This window comes from Protopterus annectens, chromosome 13.part0, assembly GCF_019279795.1.
Source record: "Protopterus annectens isolate FY-2018-M chromosome 13.part0, PAN1.0, whole genome shotgun sequence".
Lineage (NCBI taxonomy): Eukaryota > Metazoa > Chordata > Ceratodontiformes > Protopteridae > Protopterus > Protopterus annectens.
In genome coordinates, this window is record NC_056747.1 from 386,512,394 (window position 1) to 386,528,363 (window position 15,970).

The 15,970-nt window shown below is 38.8% G+C and overlaps 1 protein-coding gene across 2 annotated transcripts in view; it reads right to left on the bottom strand.

The window, feature by feature from the left end:
- LOC122787353 (calcium/calmodulin-dependent protein kinase type IV-like) overlaps positions 1 to 15,970 on the bottom strand; it is a 632,731-nt gene that overhangs the window by 351,544 nt on the left and 265,217 nt on the right. The gene's annotated exons all lie outside the window — the stretch shown is intronic.

Below are 15,970 nucleotides of genomic sequence, written 5' to 3' on the forward strand. Positions count from 1 at the left end.
ACCAACCCAGGGAGGGATGCTATCAGCTGTAGAAAAGGAATGTCTAGCCTTATCTGTATGAAAGGAAATTCACTGTTATGACAGATCACAACCCTCTAACATGGTTAAACAGAGCCAGTCAGCAAAATGCCAAGTTGCTAAGATGGAGCCTGGGGTTGCAAGCATATGTCAGTGCAACACTGCACTGGGATTAGCAATGCCAATGCATATGGACTCTCAAGACAGGGAATGGGGTGAGGTACACTCAGACCTAACCCTCTTAAGTGGCGTTTCTCAAGGGTCACTTGAAAAACTAGCTTGAGTTCTCCGGGGGGGGGGGGGATGAGGAGATTGGGTAGAGATGGGTGAAGGCTGCCAGCCTAGCCAAATAGAATTTGGTACATAATTCTATTATTTGTAATTACTGTGAATGTTGAACTTAAAACATTGCCATCTGCTGTAAAGAAAGCTAAGTCCAGCAATTATGGTTGGTCCTTTGAAATTTAAAATGATTTCATCACTACCTTTGATGTTTTACAAGTCAGCTCCAGTCTGGCTGGATGGGGACTGTCTACCTATTGCTTCTATAAGTATTTATACAACTTCACAGACACTCCTGGGAAAGGCTCCAGCTGTGCCCCTTTCCCCAGACCATATGGTAGTAATTCCTGCCACCACCAGCTAACAATTATCATCTACCCAAAGGCCCTTAAAAGGGTGTCCAATTATTACTGTGCAATATTATTATCCAATAGTAGTGTAATTAAGCAGTCTTGAGGCTTATTGGAAGGGCTTATTACAGGATCACTTATAAGCATGCAATGTACTCTAGAGCTTAATTTTTCTCTACATAAACCAGCCATAGTTGAAGAAAAGGGTTTACAAATATTTAATAATAAATACTAAAAACACAAGACAATACTACTACACCACAACGCCATTCAAGAGTTTAGAGATCACACAGAAACTCAAAATAATTCAGTAGTACAGTTCTGACATAACAGAAAAACACTTAGTCTAATCTTTATAGTCCTAGCTATTTCTACAAGAAAACACACTTCTAAAATAACTTACTTAAGAGAGCAGGCAGTACTGTAGGTATACAGGTTATAAATAACATCCCACGCACTGTTTGCTACATTTATGCAAGGGGGCACCCCCCCATAAATTAAATATACCAACTCCAAGGTCGCACTACAGTGGGGTTAGGGAATTAACTCCCCCCCCCCACTGTAGTGCGACCTTGGAGGTGGTATATTTAATTTACGGGGGGGTGTGGGGTGCAGGGGGGTTTGCCTCCATGCATAAACATAGTAAAAACTCTGTGGGATGTTATTTATAGTTGCTTTGTAGTTTTCAATGTTTTGAGATTCTATGTTATGAGATTTAGATGTTTTGAAGTTTAGATGTGATGGTCTTGATGTTTTGAGTTTAGATGTTATGAAGAGTAGATGTTTTGATAGGTAACCATATATAAATATATGTTCAGGAGAAATACATAGGATATATATATATATATATTTGTGATGTAATGACAACTCTGTAAAGAAGTACTACAGGAGGCCATTATCTACATACTGAGCAAAGTTTACAAGACACCTGCCAATACAAAAGAAAATAATGTGAAGTGTCAGAGGGGCAATAAAGGCATGTATGCAAGGCTACATCTCTGTCACTCTTTGATTTCATTACAAAACCTTCAACTAATAACAGGCCAGTTATCTAAAAAAAACATACCCAAGACCATAATTTTACATTATGACTTCTGTGTAGCACACCTCAGTTGTACACAGTGACCCATTGGAATGGACTGATCCAGCATGGGTACTGGCATACCCATTCACTGCCATAAAAATTAAGCACATTCTGATGTGGGCAGTGTGCATTAGTTTTTTTTTTTTTTTTTTTGTCAGAAAAAGTAAAAAACTTGGATCTTTCAGACACAGTTCTGTCCCACTCCAACCAAGTCACCGCTTTTTAATATGCGTGATCAGCCTATTAGCCTGCCATTTGTTCTCTACTAACTATGTCCCATAGCTTCAGTCTTCCATCTCCCCAATGTGTAATTGTCCCTCCTTGCAGAGCAAAATGTGGAAAACAAATACTTAAAACTTCAACTAGGAAGTTCACAACATGCTTAATAACAGCTTCTTAATGCTAATAAAAAAAGGTTGTTTTCATGTGGTAATGTGATCCAGAATTATCAACTATGGCTTTTTTTTTTTTAATTTTTTTTTAAGAAATCGCAACAAAAGTGCGACCTGCCTTTTCAATGGGGAACAGTATGGAACAAGACATTTTAAACATTTAAAATAAATGTTTCTTCTCGCGATGTATATTTATTTATTTATATATATAGATCTGTTAACTGGATAATCCCTACTGTGCAAAAATGCTTCTTTAAAGGGGCAATCCAGACACTTCTGGTTAAATGACTTGCTCAGAGTAACACTGTAGGCAGAAGAAGGTGTAAGAAAGCAAATCCTCTGCCATTCATTACAGAAGGGAACTCATTAACTTTGTGCCTTTAATCCTGTGCTATAAATGCCAGTATCACACATGGGTGCATGCACACACATTTGAGAAAGCTTTCTCTCCTCCTGGACTTAACTCAGTGGTTAGTATCCGTCCTGCTCTTTTATGACCATCTAGTACCTCTGACCTCCTCTGGTCCTTGCACTCTTCCTATACTAAACACCTATAAGCATTTCAGTATGCTGTACCATTATTCGACACATGTTGGTTCCTCCTTTACAGTATTAATATTACATGTCAGCCTTTGATACATTCTATCTGACAGGCTGATACCCTGGTGTATCTTGGTATTGTAGTGATTCTTACTTTCAATGCAACACAATAATATATTTTTGCATGGCCTGATCATGTTGGCTTATACAAAAAACTAAAAATATAAAATAATAAATATATGTATAACTATTTATATATTGAAGTATAGGTAATATTATTTATTGTAGCAGCTTTATTATTAAATTTTTGTAGGGACTCCAGCAGCTCTAATGAATATGATGTTGGTTGAGGCATGCACTATCAAATCAGATAAGTAAATAAAATAATGAGTGCAATTTTATATTCTAAATAAATATTTGTTGATGCTCTGTTTTAATTTGATGCATCACTAACATTTCTGTATAAATTAACTCTGATCTATTTATCGATGATGCAAATAGTATTGCTCATTGACATAGGGCATATGTACATATAAAGCCATATTATTTCACATTTTTTAGTTGTTTTAATATGTCTTTAAGATAATTGAATATATTAATACGAGCGATGGAATAGTTTTAATCAAACCCTATGGTTATTATTATTATTATTACCTCTATGAAACATAGTTGTTCCACTCGGTCAACTTTGTTTGGCTGAGCATTACACGATGATTTGTGGGGGCTTTTAATAAAGGACAAAAGTCACTGTGTTAAAGTGTCGATTAATTAATACATCTGCTTTTGTTGACGAAGTTAGCAGATATTACTTTCGATCTATAGTGACATATGAATGGATGGAATTTTGTTATTTTGTCGTATAAATGTCGCATAGGATAATAATTTTGAATATTTGACACAGTATGTGACTTATACACTATGATATATATATTTTTACATAAATAGTTTTTATATAAATAGTTTCTATAGATGAGGCTTGATAAACATGTTATTACTATTGACTTTAGTCTATTGAATTCACTTCTCTGAGAAAAAGAGGCTTGAAAAACATGTTATTATTATTGACTTTAGTATATTGAATTCACTTCTCTGAGAAAAAGCATCAGAAGATATTCTCAGTTTGTCTTTTTAAATAGTGAGATGACTATAGAATTAATCACATCATTATTGTTTGATTAATTGATGTTTGCTTTTAGTATATAAGTAGAGAGTCTCTTTTGTCTAATTGTAACCTGATGAAGCGCACCTGTGTGTGCGTGAAAGCGCTCGTTCAACATTAAATCTTTTTTACTTTTTTACTTTTCATGGTGGTTCCTTGCAGTTTCTTTCTTCAGCTTCTTAATGCTAATAAAAAAAGGTTGTTTTCATGTGGTAATGTGATCCAGAATTATCAACTATGGCATTTTTTTTTTTCATTTTTTTTTTAAGAAATTGCAACAAAAGTGCGACCTGCCTTTTCAATGGGGAACAGTATGGAACAAGACATTTTAAACATTTAAAATAAATGTTTCTTCTCGCGATGTATATTTATTTATTTATATATATAGATCTGTTAACTGGATAATCCCTACTGTGCAAAAATGCTTCTTTAAAGGGGCAATCCAGACACTTCTGGTTAAATGACTTGCTCAGAGTAACACTGTAGGCAGAAGAAGGTGTAAGAAAGCAAATCCTCTGCCATTCATTACAGAAGGGAACTCATTAACTTTGTGCCTTTAATCCTGTGCTATAAATGCCAGTATCACACATGGGTGCATGCACACACATTTGAGAAAGCTTTCTCTCCTCCCCAACAGACAAACATTCTGGTGATCAGCTATGATTGCCAAAACTGAACAAAATAGCCACAAATGTATGTTGCCGGAGAGGGCAAAAGATGCTACTACACAGACTTAACCCTCTCAGCTGTCCATGATTTTGCAGATGGTGTCCGGTTTTGCCTCACTTTATTTCATAAATCATTGAGCATTACAGAGAAGCTGATAATGCCAGACATGGCAGTTTTATACTTAGAAAACGTTCCTTGATGCACATGTTCTATTAACTTTAAGTGAATTAGAATATTTAAAAAAAATATCCACAGTGATCCCCATTAGTTTGGGGTATGTTCAAAATTCTTGAAAACGCATGTTAAGAAATACGGTGGGTACCAAACTTCACAACCATTCCTAGTTTTGCAGAATGTCTCTGATATTGCTTCTTATTGCCCTGCATGGGCACATTTGGGACACTGTAGCCCATACTGATTCAGTGAATTGCCACAATGATTGTGAAGGTGAATGGAATTCCTTTGATGGATCTCTCCTTATTTGTTCCTAAAGTCCCAACAAATGTCTTTGCTGGATGCTTTAGTTTTTAAAATGAAAACAAAAGTGAACTGTTCAGTTTCAAAAGGCAAATGCACCACGGTCTTAGTTGGCAGACATAAACATACTACTTGCTTTGACCCTGGAATACACAAATGGGTAGTAAAGTTGGAATACAGTTATGTGCAACAATGTAACCACCAGAAGACTGACCAAGCCAGCCAGCAATTTGTGGTTGTGCAGGACAGGAGAAATTTAACTTGAATACTGTTTTTTTATCTTTATCTCTGCAGGTAGTGATGTGTGCACTTCACAGATGGGGCATGTGACCCTGATGTAGTGCCACCCTAGACTAACGATGCCAATCCAAGGAATGAAGGATCCTCTCTGCTCTGGATTCTGCTCATTAAGAGAGAATAGGGAAATGAATGGAGAGGTCTATGCACATTTCTGGGAGAAAATGTTGGTTAGTCCTAAGGAGACATGCAGTCCTTTGGGAAGGCAAATGAGGATTGCCTATAGATCTAAAGTTCTGCAGCAGCTTTTACTTCTGTTTGAAGGACAGATAGCAATATCAAGAACCTTTTTCTAGTTATGAGAATATGTGCGAATGGAAGGTATTGTGGTGGTATGTAGCATATCATAAAATGCCTACTGTAAGATTTCCCCTGAATTTTAAGGACTTTAAATGAACAAATCTTATACAATTATATGACGAAGTCTCAAAATTCACATATCGGAACATCAGCACATCACAGCAGTCAGCTTTACAAAGGAGTTCTTCTCCCTTTAGACAAATGCATCCAGAGCAAAACACTAACGGGAAAATACAAACAAATCACCATGGTTGTCCACCAACAAACTTTAGAGGGAAAACACTTTTATACAGCAGATCCAAAACTCCTCAGAACAAGGATAAAATAAAAAGTATTACCAGGGACCTGAAAAAATACGATTGGGAATTGAAAAGCAGCCCATATCCTTGGCTTCAGAAGCTAACCTAAGATAAACTATATATATTCCTCTTTAGCTACATTAGGAAACTAAGAAACTTATCCTAAATGATACCCACCACAATGACCCAACAGATATCGCCAATATATCTACAAACAAGTTTAGTGCAAAGTTCACCCCTGAAATATCTATCCAAATTCCACATATCCCAAATCCCTTAACCCCTTATTATTAGCAAGGAACATGTTCTGAAAGGGTTATCCGAGACTAGCGATACTTCCTCCTATGGGATCTGACAACGTACTTTGGAATGTTTAATAAACTGTGCCAAACATGCCCTTACTGAAGCTCTCTTCAAATTGTTTAGCCAAACATTTGTTCCCAAACTATAACATGCTATATAGTGGGGATGCCCCAAGACATGGGTGGCCCTACCATCAACCCTGATAATTCAGACCCATCTGCCTTATCAGCCTCATCTGCAAAGGCACAATGCACAGCATGACCTGATCTTCTTTATTACGATCAAAAATCTCAGTAGCTTAGATACTTGAAAGTTTGGCTTCATCAGAGGGAGATCATGTCTATTAAATCTAGATAACTTCAAAGGCGGGGTCATACAATCTTCTGACAGTGTTTGTGCTGTTCACACAGCATATGTTGACCAAGCCAATGCATTCAACACAATATTCTATATGAACACGGTAAACTACATATTTTTAAATAGAGCTCCTTATGCTGTGAGATGGATGCAAACTGGCTAAAAGACAGAACCTCCACTGCTCATTTGGCAGCTGCCTCACCTGTAAGGTATGAAGATACCCAGTTGGAGATCCCCATGGCTTTGTCTTGGGACACATCCTATTTGGCATTTGCAGATCACTGAAAACTGGGAACTGCCCATCAAAAAGAACTTGATGTCTGGGGTTCAGTAGTACGAATTCTAAGAGAATGTGTATACTATTACCCAAATAGAAATTATTTTTCACAAGAACATGTGCATTTAAATTAAAGCCTTGAGACACATCTAATAATGGTTTCAGATCATGCACCAATAAAAACTAAGATACAAATGCAGGGTAATAAAGTAAAATGAGATACTGATGGTTTCCCACCTACCTGTTTTAAAAACAAGAGGAATTTACTGAATGGGTAGTAGAAATTATTCCAGAGTTATTAGGAAAGATAGAAATTTCTTCATAAGTTACAGCTACTGAATGGGATAAAGGCAGAAATAGAAGAGTGATAGGGTTAAGAAATAACAGGAACTATTTAGAGGGGCTGACAAAACATTTGTAAAATAAGGGGAATCTCACAGCATTTCTTCAGAAGCACAACTGCAGATTACTAAAGAGAAATAAGGAATATACACGAGTATAGAAAGATTGCTGTTGTGCAATTATTTTAATAACTCCAGAGCACAAAAATGTTTATCACAACGACTTGGGCAACAGAAATAAAAAGGGTTGTTGCCAAACTTAGGAAGCCTGCAACAAGAAAAATAACCAGAGATCCAGATTAGATTTTTTGGAAATTTTATGAACACGTGTGTATAAAGCAGAGAAGTGGAAGTCAAGAAAGCACTCAAAAGAAAATGTTTGTGGAAGACTTATGCAAGGTTAGAGGTAGATGAGAGTCAACAATTAAGTTAGGACAGAAAAAGATGAGAAAAATGGTGATGTGTAATCATCTGCAGGAAAGTCTCCAGGAATAGATGGTATTCATGTGGAAGTTTGGATACTAGGAGGGAAAAAAGAATTAAGATCTGGAAGGTTTTGCTTAACAGTATTTTAAAAGATGGGAGAAAAGCGCCAACATCTTGGAAGAAAGCTGTGGTGGCTGAATATGAAGGCCTGTAAAGATCCATCATACCCAGCTTCATATAGACCCATTTCAGTTTTTAAACCACGATACATCTATACTAGCTAAAAGAATGGCAAAGGTGTTGCCAAAGTTGATAGATTTGGTTTTGTGGAGGGGGAGGCAAACATTTTACAACATTTAATAGAGCAATGATCTGGAGGGAAGCAGAATGCAAGAAAACCACCACTGTTGTTGTTGGGTCTTAAGAAATTTGTCAGAATAAGCTGGGGTTTTATGAGTAGGCCATTAGAAGCATCTGCATTCCCTGATAGTATAATAAGGTTAATTATAAGGCTATATGAAGGATCAGAGGCAAGAGTTAAAGTGGGAGGGTTCCTCTCAGGTAAACTGTGTTTGAACAGAGGAACCAGGCAAGGGTGTCCTTTTTCCCTTTTGTGCTTTGCTTTCTATTTAGAGTCACTGGCAAAGAAAATGTGGGACTCAGAAATTCATGGATATAATTGCTATGGTAATCAAGAAAGTTGGCCTTATGAGCGAATGATATTATTTTGACCCTGATTTAAATCCAGAAAAGGACATGTCAGTGTTGTGGAACATTTGAGACAGTTTCAAGCCTTAATTTTGTATCCAAAAAAAAAAAACAAAAAAAAAACATAGAATGAAGGTATGTACCTGCATGTGAATTGGTTCAGCAATACCAATATTTATGGGGACATTAGATTTAAGTATTTAGGAGTGTGGGTTATAAAGGGTTTTGTTATGGCAGCTAATTGCATGTGGGCAGAAACTAAGAAAATATGAAATAAAAACTGAGAACTGGAAGGAAGTGGTTGTCTATGGATAGTAAGTTATAAGCAGTGACTATATTTAGTCTCTCTAAGTTTTATATACACGTCAAACATATTTTTATCAACCAGAAAGAAGTTGTGGACAAATACATGCAGAATAATGCTCAAGGGGTAGACTGAAGTTTAAGGGAAGGCAGAATTTGAGCAATTTATGTAATGTTGGACTAACGATGGCTATAAAAAGAACATATGTGATGTATAAAGTATGTAAATGGAAAAATATATGGTTTGTTTTATACTGACTTATCGGTTTCTCAAGTAATGATAATTTAATAAATATGTTTAAAAAATAGTCCTAATTACTATGTATATCTTTTTTTTTTTTTTTAACCAAACTCCCAACATTTTGGGTGTTTACTTTCTGTACTTTGTTTACTCAATCTTAAAATGTCTATCCATTTCTGTTAAATCAAGTGGCTCTTCCCTTGGATCGTTTTCTTCTAGACTGAGAGTACTTTCTTTGCTTTCCATCTCCTGAGGGTATTCTACAGAGAGCTCCAGAACATCCTCCTGTGACATATCCTCTTCAGATGCCCCTTGCTCCAGAACATCCTCCTGTGACATATCCTCTTCAGATGCCCCTTGCTCCAGAACATCCTCCTGTGACATATCCTCTTCAGATGCCCCTTGCTCCAGAACATCCTCCTGTGACATATCCTCTTCAGATGCCCCTTGCTCCAGAACATCCTCCTGTGACATATCCTCTTCAGATGCCCCTTGCTCCAGAACATCCTCCTGTGACATATCCTCTTCAGATGCCCCTTGCTCCAGAACCTCCTCCTGTGACATATCCTCTTCAGATGCCCCTTGCTTCATCTGCTGCTCCTTCATATGGGAGCTCATTTTCCTACTGTTTCCTGCTCCTTTCCTTGCTATGCATCTTCAATTGGACTTTTGTACCGGTTTCTTATGGTAGGATCTAGAGAATCGCCATGTGGCAAGTCTTCAGATACCTTCCACTCCACGTGTTTCTCCTTAATCTGGGGACTCATTCTTTCATCCTACTGTGAAATTACTCCTTTTGGATTTTTATACTAAATCCTTCAGTTCACAGACAATCCATAACTTCAGTTTATTTGTTTAATTTCTACCTCACTAATTCTCTCTACTAGATTTCCTCTTTTTTTTTCTTATTGTTTGTATTGTGAAATTTTCCATATCTCGGTGCCTTTGCCTATATTTCTCTCCAAAATATCTTTGGAGCTGCATATTTTTACTGATTTAGTTTGGCTTTCACCTTTTGCATAAATATTGTACCATATCAGATCGCTATCTCTCCCTCCCTCCCTTTCTCTCTCTCTCTCTCTCTCTCTCATTTTGTTTTTCTCCCTTTGTGCTTAAGGCCATATCTAACATGCTATCATTCAAATGCCCAACTTCTTACCTTTTATGCTCATCTTAATGATCTCTTGATAATAACACTTTACGGGTATTGGAAGACAACTGTGGGCCTACATTTTCAGGACTAAAGGCTTCAGGTAATCTCACTGTGTCCTTCCCTTCCTCTTTAGCTAGTTACGGGGTGGGGAGTCTGCTTTAAAAAAAAAAAAAACATTTCTGAAACTGGATTTATGGATGTTGGATTTTGTGACAGCCCATTGGCGCTCAATCTGTCAGGGAAGCGGTTGCCTCTGTAGCCTTTTTTAGGGGTTCCCAATGTTGGAGATTTGGATTGCTGCTACCTGGTCCTCATTGCAGATGTTCACCAAGCATTAAAACCTTATCTTACAAGGTAAATGGAGACTTTTGTTTCAGCAAGCTTCTTAGGTTTTTGGATGCATACTCTGCTATGCTATGCAAGTGTTGAGAATGATGAGAGGTACAAAGGGATGACATATGACAGCACAGTTGTGGATACTGATAAAACAACCACCGACTAGTTCCAGGGAAGTTTTAAGGCTTTATTGGATACGAAACAAAACTGGTTGACAAAACACTTGGCGCTTTCACCCGTGCAACATATCGGGCATCATCTGAGTGTAAAACCACTTAATTCATTCATCTTTTATCACATGTTATACCCAATGCACCACCCCCAAATACTTAAATGACCCAATCATTACACATCAATTGATACATTAGACTATAAATACAAATAAATACATAAACATTAATTACCTGATAAAACTTAATGAAACAACCTACTACCCTAAAATTTGTTACTACGTTGACAAAACACTTAGCGCTGTCACCTGTGCAACATATCGGGCATCATCAGAGTGTAAAACAGTTGTGGGACTGGTCTCCATGACAGTAGAAGACCATAGTGGTTCATGTCTTCTCTCTTCATATGTTACGTGCTTCTGGCTTGAGCAATGATGTGCGCTTGGGGGAAGGGTGCTGCCTGTACTTCTCGGCCTCTTAGTGCAAGAAATTTGGACAAAGCCAAAAATAATGGAGGGACATGGGTCCAAAACAGAGACAGATTTTAAATATGTCTCTTAAACACTTGGTTGCAAGAATAGCAGTCTTTTTATTAACATGAATTTTCTGAGGGATATAGTTTTCAACTCAAATGTCTGTCATTATTTAGTAACTTTAGTGCTCGGTGATTTGCCAGAAAACTAGTTTGAGGAACAGACCAAAAAATATGATGTAAAAATCTGGAGATCATATAAAGTTCTGGACATCTGAGAGGAGAGGTATGCTTCTACCTACTGGGCAAAATGATGTAAATGGATATGCAAAACTTGGCTGGTTATGTTGCACATCTGCAGTAAGTACACATGTAAGCCTGATTTAATTTTCTTTATGATTATATAATGGTGTGATGGTGCAATAAAGTGTGTGTTTTTGTGTGTGTGTGTACAAGACCATCCTGGTTCTCCTTCAGGAAGAAAGAAAAAGCTGGTTCTGTAGCCCTCTGACACCACAAAAGGGGAAGTGGTCTGTCATATTGCAGCTGGGAACATTTTTTTTTTTTTTTTTTACCTTCACAGGATCCAGCCTGAGGGCTCTCTTACATTCACCTAACTGTCCCATTCATCTTGCAGGTCTAGTACCAGGCATCACCTGACTAGATGAGAGCCCTATGGCTAATTCATTCTTGCCTGTGTAGCCTCATTGGTCCATCTGGTCAACCCTAGTGACTGTACAGTGGCAAGGGGGCCAGCTTGCTTGTCATGTGGAGTCGTCCACCCATAAATCTTTGGGGTGCCCCTCACAGCAGCTGTCTGTATGCTGATTGTGCTACCTGCTGCAGGAAGCGTCTCGGCATGCTGACTTGTTCAGCTTGTCCCTTTGCAAAACGGAATGTGTGCATGACAGGCCTAAAGCACATGGGGGGCTACATTCAGTGCTTCCTCTAGAACTCTCCCAATTGGTGAGCCCCAGACTCTTCCTTCTCCACAGAACAGGTGTGCTGACAATGGCAGTTTACTCCCATCCTTGGCTGCCCAGCTCTTCAGTGCCTGAGACTCTACTCAAACTTGAGTGGTGGTTAAGTTCTTGTTCCTCTATACTACAAAGACTGGCCTGAGAGTGCTTTCTTATGCTTGGCCCCAAATCCTCCTCTGGGAACAATGATGTGTAACATGATGATAGTGTGAATTACACATTATTGTTGCAAATAGTTTCTCATCCCTTTTGCACCAAGAAGAGGAGGGAAGCTGGCCACAAAAGGGGACCCATTGTACTGGGGATACTTCATGCTTGGTCCAACTCCCACCAGGAGTGATGGCATGCATACATGATTCCTTCTCGTGACACGACACTTCTGCCTAATCTGTACTGAGTTACTGGTTAGTCCCCAGTCTCACCTGAGGCATTATAAATCTGTGGTTAATCCCATTTTCCTCCATAAACAAGGGTAAACTGGCTTAACCAGGTTGTGTGTTCTGCTCAGTCTAGTACTTATACAATCCAAACCACCATCTCAACCTAGGTCACCAGTTGTGAAAAGTAATGCTGAGCCTCTGTGACATCATGCTGGCATGACTTTGGGGACATCCGAAGTCTTTACAGACAATTTTCCTACACACAACAGCTACTAAACACAGAAAAATAATAAAATACGACCAGTCAGTAATCCAAGAACTTTAATGTGATGAGCTCTTTCCCTCTGACGTCTCGGCCGTAGCCTTCAAGTTGTAAAGAACCTCAAAAACACATACACTTTATATAATAGCAGAAATCAATGATTAACTACTTATACAATTAAAAAAAATAGAAAATTAAGCAATAAAATAATTAAGAAACTAAACTGATACTCTGCAATTCAGTTCCTCGTTTAACCCATACGGATATAAAGTGCCAAACTTTAAAATATAAACAGATTCTTTAAATAGTAACTGTTTTTTAAAATTATTTACATCAAATTAAGATACATTAATTTTCTCTACACTGTTCCTTTTAGCCCCTCATATCCAATTTTCCTACACACCACTGCCAGAAGGTTTTTGACAGATGATGCGTTTATAAACCCTTTATTCATTTTGAAACGGGGGTGGAGATGCTTTTTCTGTTGTGTGGAATATTTGCTACTTCCTTCTTGTGCTTAAGCTCTTTAAGTTTGATATTGGTGCCTCTCTGAGGCTGCCTTTTTCCTTTTCAGCAGGTAGTGATTGATGGTTTGGCCACACAGCTGGGGTAGGGGAGATATAGTGCTGGAAAAACATGGGGGGGGGGTCACTGGACTCCTTCCCTAGATAGACTACCACTGAAAGATGATACAATTGTCAGTGACAGCAGTAGATTCAGTAATCTGCTTTTGTGGTAAGAATTTGTACAACAGTACTTACCCTGTTTGAGGTGACCCCATTTTTTCTGAGTGAAAATGTGTGTTCTGGTGATTTTTCTGTATACAGTGCAGTAGCTACAGGATTATTTACAGACGGCTGAATCCTGTCAACTAGCAGCTAGGGGTGATGCTCATTCTGTTGATATCAGTGGGGGCCATGATGGTCATTACCTTTTATAATGAAAGGTAAATGCTGTAGTTTAAACATACACTTGAGACAACTGACCGCTTAACTTGATGACTGGATGGTAAGAATACATGTGTAGATATGCAGAAGGCATTAGCTGAGAGTTTTGCATTACAATACTGTAGCTCTTCTGAATTTCTGTAGTTGGTCTTTTGGGAGAAAAATGTCCTTCGAGGATCCCCTGACAACAAGGAAAATCAAGTAACCTGTTTTGGTTGGTTTATATGTTATACAAAGGGGGTGGGGGCTGATGGGGAGTAAAGTCTGTTTTCTGCTTTTCAGGTAAGTACCTTATAGGTTCATAGGTGTGTACTAGGCCAATGGCCCTGGAGCCTTTACAAGCCTAGCCCATTGAAATGCCCTGGCATCATGCCGCTGTTAGTTCCTGGTGCCTCTATCAAGTAGAGCCACTGGAGTGATCCCGGGGTGAACTTTCTATTTCTCACCTACTCATCAATATTTCTCTTGAAAAGGGCCAGTGAGGTACTCTGCTTGACATGTATGGGAAGTCTATTCCAGAGCATGGGCAGTCTCTGAGTTATGAACCTGTCCCTCCAGAATGTTCTGTTGATTGTGGTAATAAGGTTGAGGTCCCGGGAGCGTGTGGTGCAGAGGGATTGGGATTTCTTTAGGTGTAACATTTGTAACAGGGCTGGGTCAGACATGGTTTTGTAAGTCAAGCACAGATCGCCTCTTAATAGACGATATGAGACCGAGAAAAGCTGGAGTTTTTTGGGTCTGTCCATGTAGGGCATGTGTTTAAGGCCTAGAATCCACTTTGTGAGGTAGTTTTGTGGCCTTTACAGCTGTTGCAGGTGTTTAGTGAGGCACATGCCAATAGAGCATTATACTCGATAACTGGTCTAATGAGGGAAGAGTAGAGTGAGATGATGACCTCTTTCTCCCTGGATGAAAAACCCTTGGTAATGAGATGTACCACATAGAAGGTCATTCTGACCACACTGGTAATGTGGTGGTCGAAGGAGAGGCTACTGTCAACCTGTGTCCCCAGATCTCTTATAACGCCTTCAGTGTTGAGTGGGCTGCCATCAATGTGGTAATTAGTGGGAACTGAGTTTTTCCCAAAGGGAATGACGATGCATTTTTTGGCATTAAGCTTAAGGCCATGGTTCCAACACCAGTCGTTGGTCTCAGTGTGGCCTTTCTGTAGGATGTTTACTTCACTTGGGGAGGTAATAATGGTTCCCAGCTTGAATTTGTCTGTGAACATGGTCAACCAAAGTCCCTCCATGTTGGCCAGGACTTCTGAGAAGTAGATGCAAAACAGGAGAGGACCCAGGACCGATCCCTCTGGGACTCAACTTGTGACTCGTCTGCAGTTTGACTTATGAACTGTATTCAGCATTTGTATATTTAAAGAGACAAGCTTGACTCCATGAATAATCCTACACAGTACTGAAGTCAAGGGTTATAAACATGTAATGTATGACCGTGCAACACCAGGTATAATATGAATAAATGCTACAGAGTAATGAGGTATAAAAGGAAACCCCTTGCTCCAATTATTGTGCTGAAGTGCCGAGTTAAACATAATGTCAGCTGGCTCTCCAGATGCAAATGACAAGTGTACGTCTTTTTATATACGGGATTTAGATACCACTGGTAGCACATGCATTTGTAAGGGTATGGTCTGTGCAATGAGTTATGGACAGCAGTACTGCGGGAAGGGAAAAACTGCTCCAAAAGCAGCTGGAGCTAGGATGGACTCGCCTTCACAAATTTAATACTGAATTTCTGCACTTGTATGGTTCAGGAGAGGGGCCATGTTGTCTTGTTCACTGCCATATTGTGCAGAGAGAGACCTGGCTGCACCTCACATGACCTGTGTTTGATTAGTAGCACAGGTGCTGGAACAACTAGGTGGGGGATGATTGGAGTAAGCAGCTGACATAGGCTCCCCATGTGAGGGCAGGGCAGCTTGGCTGTCTGCACTGGTGGCACTTCTTTGTTGTATCACAGCAAAAAGGATCTAGCATGCTTGTGCGAATAGGGTGCTGCTTGGCTGGGAGGCTGTGTGTGTGTGTATATGTATGTGTGTATTTGTAATATAAATAAATATATAAATATATATATATATATATATATATATATATATATATATATATATATATATATATTATGCGCACAAATGCATATAACTCCTGAAGGCAGCTATAGTGTCCCTCAGTCTGCTGAGAGGGTGGGGAAAAATGGCATGTAGACTAGACTTTGGATTGGTATGCTCCCCAACCTCTGGCCAAGCATGAGAAGGAGTGGAGTCAATGGGCCAATCCTGTAGATCTCCGAGGAAAAAAATCAGTAAGTCTTTTACTTAGTATGGCAGAATTCTAATTTTATATTCAGCTTTGCCTACCAGAACTTGGATATGTATTTTGGTGTGCTATACTCTAGTTGCATGCGGCAAAGGATTCATGATGTCCATATAT